General features: G+C 33.6%; 1 pseudogene; it reads right to left on the bottom strand.

Annotated features, from left to right (window-relative positions):
* Nucleotides 1-8,794: 8,794 nt before the first annotated feature.
* On the bottom strand, nucleotides 8,795-8,958 carry LOC145249218 (U2 spliceosomal RNA; annotated as a pseudogene).
* Between the last annotated feature and the right edge of the window lie 627 nt (nucleotides 8,959-9,585).

The following is a 9,585-nucleotide window of genomic DNA, read 5'->3' as shown; positions in this document are numbered from 1 at the left end:
TATATTTCGCAAATTCCTTTGGACTTACTTCCACTGATGTAAGGTAATGTTACTATGGTTCTAATAATAGTTTTACACTACAAATATCTTTCACTGCCATTTTTTAGAATTGCTTTAACATTAAGAAATGCCATATCATAGATTTTATATTTTTATCGAGAACATGTTCCGGTATGTTTTTGCTGAGTATGGAACCATAATTTCTAACCTGCTGCTATCAGATGAAATTGTATGAAGATAACGACTTTGTGACCTGAACTGCCCCGGAAATAAATGTTATTTTACCTTAGTGCTTGTCAAAATCAATTATATTCTGCGAATGCAAAACCAAGGACCAACAATTCGCTATACAAAAAAAACAAAAACAAATTAAACAGCATTAGGAAATATTTAAAGTATGAAATCCTTTTTAAGAATTACTGGATCTGCCATTAAATAACCCAAAAAGGATTCATACGCCGAATAAAAAAAGAAAAAAGAAGCCGCCCATATATTAAGAATGCATATATAAAGATATAAGGAATTCGAAGTATACATATATTTCTCTTAACTCAGGGCATTTGCCATTTAATGAAGCGAACAGTCTTGATAGGCCCTTAAACGAAACAAACCACTGAACATCATTAATGAATATTTGACGAAAAAAAAATTAAGGATGAACAAACTGTTCCAAAATAAATGGATTAGCCATAATGTAACTAAAATAGATTTCATATGCTGTAAAACCCAATAAACGCATCACAACAGAAGTACAAAATAACGAAAGAAAAATCTATTAATACATATGTAAGCTATACATAAATAGATGCAGATATTTTTGAAAACACTGAATTCCACATGAAGTAACCCGAAAAGGGTTGACATAGCGTAAAATAAAATAACAAGACCAACTGTTTTTATGTTTTATCATACAGAATATTATACGGACTAGTTCCTAGAAAGAGAAAATTAAGTTAAAAATTATATACTCATTTGAAATTTTAAATATTTCAAAAGGAACATCATAATCATCAGTTTTTTTTCATTGGGGCGGATGGAATGTAATTGTCAATCCCAATGTAAAAGAATAGATTATATCGCCAACAGGCAAATGTTGAGTGGCATTACAGATCTGATCCAGGAGAGATAAATCTGGCATAGTATGGACAAATAGTCTATTTGTTAAAAAAATCCTATTGTTAACGAAAAAAAAACGGCGGAAAATATCTTATTTTCTATATCTGACTGTATTCCTTTTAATCTGCTCCCTATTTTCTATCGTAAACAATTTAACGATATTTTATGAGATAGAATGATAGAATGATAGATTGATCATATTAGTATATATCTATCTTGAGTGTAGGTTTCATGAAGTTTACAAATTAGTTCGATGCTTCGCTTATACGTATTAGTGCTGAGACTGCTCGTCTGACTTCTACATTAAATTTTAAGAAGCTTAGTATCTGGTCTCATTTTCTTTTGCGCAGCTCGATAATAATGGGGACCATCTAATGAAAACGTGTGTATGTATAACTTTAGAGACCCCAATACATATGTAAGTATTCAATAAGCCTTGCGGTAATAAGTACTTAAAGTAAACATGAAGATCACACTGTACATTTCCAAGTTGTATAGAATTGTTCGGCATTATAATTAGACTTAGAAATCAGGAGACCTGGCACGAATTTAGATCTAGGAAATAACAGGTATTATATGAAAGAAGTTTTACTCAGGTCGTAATGTCTGCTATGTATGACAATTAGATGTCAGACGTACATCTACCAACGTGTCAAAACACGCGCTCTTATATTTATGTAAATGTCTTAACAAGTAAGTAAAAATAAGAATAAAAACATTAAACGTAGTATAATTAAGTCTATTATTAGGAATTGCTTTTTATACCTTCATCCTATCTTTCTAATTCTTTCGAAAGAATGCAGAATTGACTTCGTAGCCTAGTGGGGGATGCTCTTTTCTCTTCATTGCAACCTATATCTGACAGAAGAGAGGGTGAGCACCTGCCTCTGTTTTATCGTTATTTCATGCCAAGTTCTCATCAGATCTCCAATCTATGGTCCACTTTCGCCAAACATTCACGAAAACCATTCGTTTGGCTGTAATCACTATCAACAATTCCCCCAATCTTCATCTGTGCCTTCACCTTCAAACGTAGATTCCATGAAGAAAGCTTTTTTCCTAAGAACTGCCCAGGTGTGGAACTCTCTTCCATTTACCTGGTTTACAGCTGACTACAAGTGCAAGGCATACAAGTTCTTGCTTAGCCGTTCCCTTTAAGTAATCCAATTTATCAACTTTACACTTGGAACGATTACTATGATATTGTCCTTTTGACCAATGTACACTATTTAACCCTTATCCTTGAGCGGCGTCTGGTCCATCATAATTGGCGATTCTTTTGTAAAAAAAGTTTGGAAAAATTAGCTATATGTTTTATATTACATATGGCGTGTTCGATTATTTTACTCGTTGTAATTTCCTATTTTTCAGAATTATTCTACTATTAACGCAACCTATTCAGAACCACATATTTTTACGAAACATTTTTTTTTATTTTGCAAGAACATGCTTCTCAAACCTACCTTTTCCTACAATGCATTTCGTAGAACTACTGACATATTCTTCTCCAACGTTTTGCTTCAGTTTTTCTGTTTCTCTTTCCCGCTCGTCAACTTTTCATGTTTTACTTTCTTCCAGTCATATTTGAAGGAGCTTACAAAATTAAATATTTGAGATATTCGACTTTACTAAACAACACTTGTGTTAATGCCCGTTCATTTGCAAGGCTTAACAAATAAAATAAAACAATAATAATTAAGTTGATAATCTGATAAAAATATGTGATCTTAAGTATCCATATTTCAACAGACGAATATTAAATATTCACGCACGTATTTCTACATAAATATATTGAATTCAACAATGATTTTTGTGTTTAAAATCTCCTTTTTATTTCACGCGTGTTGCAATAAAAGTCTCAAAATTTCAACATTTGGCGCTTATCCTGTTCTTTTACCGAACGCATTATATGTATTGTTTAAAACTAGGCACCGCCAAAACTGGGGGGGCAGGTCAGTACTTTTTGACGGACCGTCTTTTTAAAAATCTACCAAAAATCAGGTAATTATCCGATCAATACGAAATTTTCAGCGATTATTAGGAGAAGAATGAACTTTATAACAGTGTACTTATTTTTCATAAACGATATTTATATATATATATTTTTTTTTGCTTACAAAACCCCCCCTTGTTTTGAAGTGGGAACAAATATGCTTAAAATAATCATCTGAAACTGAACAAAACATATTGTGTTGTTGTAAGGGACAGAATTATAGATTTAAAAAAAAACAAACAAAAAACATTGCTTGCATACCTTATTTTGACGTCTGAATATCAGAACTTAGATTGTGTTTTATTATCCCGCTTTGGAGTTTTGAAGTGTGAAATTCGGTGAATATGTTAAGTAAAATAATTAATTTAAGTTAAGCAAAACAAAAAAAAAAAATTTTTTATATTTATACGAAAAAAGCCATTTTAAAATTTTTGATAAATAAATTAACAATTTTTTTTTAGCGAGCCGAATAATGCATGACCATTATTAAACAGAGCATGCTTTGAATAATCGATACAAAAAAAAAATTCGATAAATATTGTGCCCTTTGTGTTAAAAATAGCATCATTTTTTTCGATCTCGTTTGAAAACGTTTGCCGCCTTTCGACTACGGTGGACCAAACGCGCTGAAATAAATTTTTTTTATTCTGCTTTAAATTGCCCCCTCCCCCCATTTTGGGGAGCCTGGCCCCCACACACATACACATTAAAAACCAAACTCATACAAATGGTCACCCATCTGGTACTGGCTAGCCTCAGCTTAATAATACATTGAAATTTTCGTCACTGAAAAATAAGTTTTTTTGGCCTGTTTGGTCTTCCATAGTTTTCGTCTCAATCAAAAGAAAACGTAAACAGAGTCGATCTGAACTCTACGGCGACGCGAAATGTCTGGTTACCTATATGAATAAGTGGAATTATTTGAAATTCAGGTACTTATATTATAATATTTTTGCATATTCTCTTAGAAAATCATCCTAAATCTTAGTTAGACAATAAATGAATAAATAAATTATTTCAAAAACCCTTTTTTTTTAATATTTAAGTACGTTATTTGTGCAAGACAAAAAATATCAATTGTTAACTTTTTGGGAAAATTTAACATTTAAAATTGAATTAAAAATAGTAGAAAAAGTTTTACATTATTCTGTTTTCTATATGATAAAATTCAGAGTTTTATCTTTCTGGAAAAAAAAAGTTACTCAGAAATAATGGATTTTAATAAATGTAATTTAGTTTTAAAAAACAACAACAACTTGATTTTGCGGCCATTTTTGGCGGTGCCTATTTAAAACTGCGATTCTGTTACACATCAACTACCCAGTGTAGTGTGGTCAAATCTGTTTTAGAGCATGAATAATAGGCAATGCATCTAGTTACCACGACGTCTCATTTGGCTTCTATTTTCCCTGTATTTATATTTCTTACAATGTGTCTTGATCATCAACCTTATATTACTTATGGGTGGATTTACAAGTGTATCTTTAACCATATACCTGCCATTTTACTTATGGCCTTCAAGCAAGAGAAATGTTTCTATTTTGACGATAAGCTTATCCTTGAAGTCAGTAATGCAAGTGCCCGTGTCCTTACCTTAATTTTTCTAATCATGCTATATGTAGTCGGTAACAAATTGATATTTACTAGTATTATTAACTTTTGCTAAAACTCTTATTTGTCATTACATTTTTACTAACGTTCATCCTTAACAAGTCATATCGCTACTTGGCCCTAGAGGCTAATATTTGGATCTATGCATGAGAAAGATTAGCAGGAAGTAAATTTACGTTACATTTAAACTTCTGCACATCTGTGCAGTCAGGGAAACAAGTAGCAGAAAATGAATTCCAAAGTCTAGCTGTTTGAGGAAAGAAACTATTAGAGACAAAAAATCCTGGCATTTACAGACCTCACAGTGAGGATGTGAGATCGTGTTGCTAATCGGATTAAGTGGGAACACGTGCAACGAGTTCATCTGATACCATTGCATTAAAATGTTTGTAAAATAGTCACAAAGATGCAACATTGCAACGATGGGGCACTGGTCTGAGCTTAGTTTACAAAGTGGGACCTATTAGATTGAAGAATCTTTTTTTGGAACGCATCCAAATGTGAGATGCTAGTGATAGATCCATTAGCCTAGATGTAGAAACAATACTGTATGCAGGTATTGGAGGTATTGTAAAGGCCCAGGATACTCTCAGGTGTGAGAAATCTTTTAGCTCGGTAGAGGGAGCCAACCTTCATTGTAGCAGCCTTCGCACTGTATTCAGTGTATGTGTTACAGTTCGTATTTGCCGCGCATGTTAGGCTGAGGAGTTTGAAATATTAATTTCTATATAAAACGTTATTGGTCATGTATATCGCTGGTTTAATTTTTAAAGCGGGGAAGCTTAGTCGTATTATAATTAAAGGTTAAACTCCATTTGCGACCCGGTCTGGAGCTCATTTTTTAATTGTTCTGTCATTATATTAGGTTTATGTAGACATGTTACATAATTTTATTTATATTTATTTACATATACTAGTAAAGCATTAGTGAACTTATGCTTTTAGGTTTCTGGAAAAGGGTATTTAAGCTATTTATAGAATACATTAAACAGATTAAACGTATCTCTTTCACATGCTAAGTTTCAGTATCACCAAGTATAGTTAATTCGAAAAAGTATACGTTAGCATTTTTATTTCAATATTTGGTAAAGAATGACTTCACTGAGTATATTGCGGTTAATTATTTCAATTTTCCATGCCTGAAAATGGAATTCATAAACGTGTTCCTCTAGAGCATATTTTTACTTATTGGAATACCTTTAGTTGAAAATATATTTAATTGTTTGAACACTCTTTTATGGAATATCTTTAGTCATAAATATATTGTCGAAATATTCCATGAGTGCAGAAGGCTGTGACAAATCATTAGATTTAATTGCAATGTTAAACAGACAGTCATGTATACCTGGCTATAAAATGAGGAACTAATTGATCCTATGTCATAAATAAGGCACGGTTAGTTGATTTGTAATATAGTTTTATATTACTATGAAGAAAAAATGTTATAACTGCAATCGGTTATTGTTTAGGATAGTATTGACCACATATTAAAAGAAAGAGCGTATAGTACGTTTCATAGGCGACTGTGTGTCCGGAAATATAAATTTTTGGCAATATTAGTATAGTATAATTTTGCCGGTTAAAAGTTAGGATCTATATATCTATAAAAGTGAAAGTGTCTATCTGTGTGTGTCTGTGTGTGTACATTTCCCTATGTAATAACTCTGTCAATTTTTAGTCTACATACTCGAAATTTGATATACATGGTACTGACATTTGGGAAAATCGAGGTGATCGGATTTCGGCCAGACATTTGGCGATTAAGGGGTCAGAGTTCAAGATTTGACCTTTGAGAACTCTACCAAACTCCTCCGGCAATTTTAGGTCTAATCTCTTGAGATTTTAGATATAGGTTCCTTGGACATGGAACTAACTTAATAACTTAATTTGAGCCACACACCATAAATTTTAAGGGGTAATAATAGGGGTCAATTTAAAAAAAAATTACCGCTTTTTTTTTTCTCAACATACACCTCCAAATACCCGGGAACCCATTCTAGTTATATTATAAGAATGTGACGTAAAGCTTATTGAAATCGCTCTGTTTTGGGGTTGGTTGGAAAATGGAATAAAAATTTAAATGTTGTCCTCTTTTAATCTTTTGTTTATTCAAATTGCTTTTGTCCAACATTTTACTTAAGATATGGTTGACAAACAGATTACTTTTCCAGTAATGAAGTTTAAATTTCTTTTCAAAAATGGCCCCTTATTCTCACTCTTACGAAACAAGATTTTTATCCTTTTTTGCGTTGGCCAATAACACAGTTGGCGCAACGCCACATAAGAATTTTCTCCGTAAAAGGAAACTGTGATTGGCTCTTCAGACAAATGACCATTTTGGGCAATACACCATGTTTTATTGGTTGGCTGATTGGGTGTTTGTTTTCGGCATATCAACACATTTCAGTTTATTTAATGCCGAATTCAGTGATTTTGTAAGAACAATATTTTTAAATAAAGTATATTTGTTTTTATTTAACCCTAGTTGGGACCCTAAAATGTACTACCAGTACGAGTCAGTGGACCTGGGAGGGATGGCAATTAAAGCTGGGGCCTCACCATCGGACATAGTTTATGGTCATATCCAGGACAGCCGCATGTGTTATTGGGAACCTCCTACTTCTTGTTCCAAAAATGTTGCTATTGTATAAACATTCTTATATTGGCAATTTTTTCAAATATCATTGATTGTATTAACCATTTAATAAATATTTTTTGAAAATTATTTTATCGATATTTTTTTTTATTTTGTTGGCGCATACGTAGTTTTAAAAGAAAGATTAAAACTGATAGACATTTAAATTTCTATTCTATTTTTAAAACAACCTAATACAGAAGGATTTCCACAAGTTTAATCAGATGTTATAATTAAATAATGTATAATGCTATACGTAGCTTTTTTTCATTTATTGTATGCAGTTTTCATCTAATGTTTAAAAACAACCGACGTACATACTTTTATTTTTCAGTGACTCAGTTAATATACACTTGAATATTTAAGTTTGTCACGAGCTTAAAAATACATACAGTTGCTGGTGAGTCATCCAGGGGAAAACGGTCAATTTGGATTATTAAAGTTCGCCCTCTCAATTTAGTGGATGTGAAGTAAAATTCAATATCCACTGAATAAAGCATTACGATTTCTTTCAATAAATCTTCCCCCGAAGAATGTTTGCGATCGAGCTGTGATAGAGTGACATATTATTGCTTACTTATCGTTGTGTATTGATTATTGTATGACAAACGCCTTCAGCGATAAACCTTTCCCTCCATGTCAGTAACTTTATTACTTCGTATCCCGTGATATCTAATCTCAATATCACTCGTGGTTGAAACTCTGCCAATAGAAGGCATCTTTAAACTTAGATTACTATTCCAAAACGTGATCGTTGTTGAAATTCTAATGACCCATCGAAGCCTGAGGCTGATGGACACATGTCACTGTTACCTCAGCGTTTGCCACACCTTGTTTACCGAGGTATTGCCTAGCTTATTTGTTTCGATCATCAGCTGGCTGTTTTCCATGGAATTCTACTTCTCGTCGATAAGCACAAGAGGAGTGATGCGTTTAAGTGTTGCGAATAAGTGTAATATTGAAATAAACTCGGTATAGATGGTATTTATTTGCTCCCCCACTGAGCAAATTAGGCACAAGGCCGTTTTTAATGTGAGGTAAAAACCAGCTCCCCTAAAAGGGGTCACTCTGGTTATCAAAAATAATAATTGTCCCAGTATAGAGGGTTTCCCCTCCATTGACTGGTACAAATTATCTCAAGTGCAGCATCTGCCGGAACAGATGGTATTTATTTGCTCCCCCACTGAGCAAATTAGGCACAAGGCCGTTTTTAATGTGAGGTAAAAACCAGCTCCCCTAAAAGTAGGCAAAAAGGGGGCACTCTGGTTACCAAAAATAATAATTGTCCCAGTATAGAGGGTTTCCCCTCCATTGACTGGTACAAATTATCTTAAGTGCAGCATCTGCCGGAACAGATGGTGTTTATTTGCTCCCCCACCGAGCAAATTAGGCACAAGGCCGATTTTTAATGTGAGGAGTGAAGGGAGGGGGAAGGGAAAAAGGGGACCAGCTCCCGAGAGGTGGGAAATGGGAGCTGGTTAATGGTCAGGCATGTGGGGTTGCCCCCACATCTGGTCTTTGCTAGTTATAGCTAGTCATAGCTTGCAGTATCTGCCGGAACAGATACTACACTTTGATCTTGGCCAAAAGGCCAAGAAAAAAATAAACTCGGTATAGATGATTTACATAAGTTCATATTCCTACAGAAAATGTAGACTGACCTGGAAAGTAACATGAAATATAATAAGAGTTTATATCTATGAAGTTGTTTAGTTAGGTCCTGATATATTGTACATTTTAGATTATTCGGACAACTGTTACTATCTGTAATATTACTTATGAAACATTTCAGCCGAACTAACATCTCAGTTGCTTCACATTTATATTTTCGAAGCTCGTCATGATATGTGTCGTCACTGAAAAAGTAGTAAGTAAAATCCAGTTCTAAGCAACACAATTCTTTAGTTTGAACGTCGAAGGGTTAATAAGAATACAATAGCATATCACATACGCACAAGTTTATGATCTATAGTCTCGTGTTACAAGATTCCTGACAGAACTGGTGGTCGAAATTTAGGAATATTTCGCAATCCTTACACCGTAACGTAACACGCAGCCGCAACTGAGGTTGAACTCACCACACGAGTTTGTAGCGTAATACAAATCCTGTCAGTAGCTGAATGCGTTGCTAGGACTATCAGGGGTAATTTTTATGATGACGTCATAACTAGATGGGTTGCCTAAAATGGCTTAAGTGAGGCTCATCTACCCTCAATAGAAGGATATACCG

The sequence above is a fragment of the Euprymna scolopes genome, chromosome 27, assembly GCF_053919585.1.
Source record: "Euprymna scolopes isolate OS-2025 chromosome 27, ASM5391958v1, whole genome shotgun sequence".
Taxonomy (NCBI): Eukaryota; Metazoa; Mollusca; class Cephalopoda; order Sepiida; family Sepiolidae; genus Euprymna; species Euprymna scolopes.
Note: the sequence above shows the minus strand (reverse complement) of the source record. Positions and strands in the feature narration are given on the sequence as shown.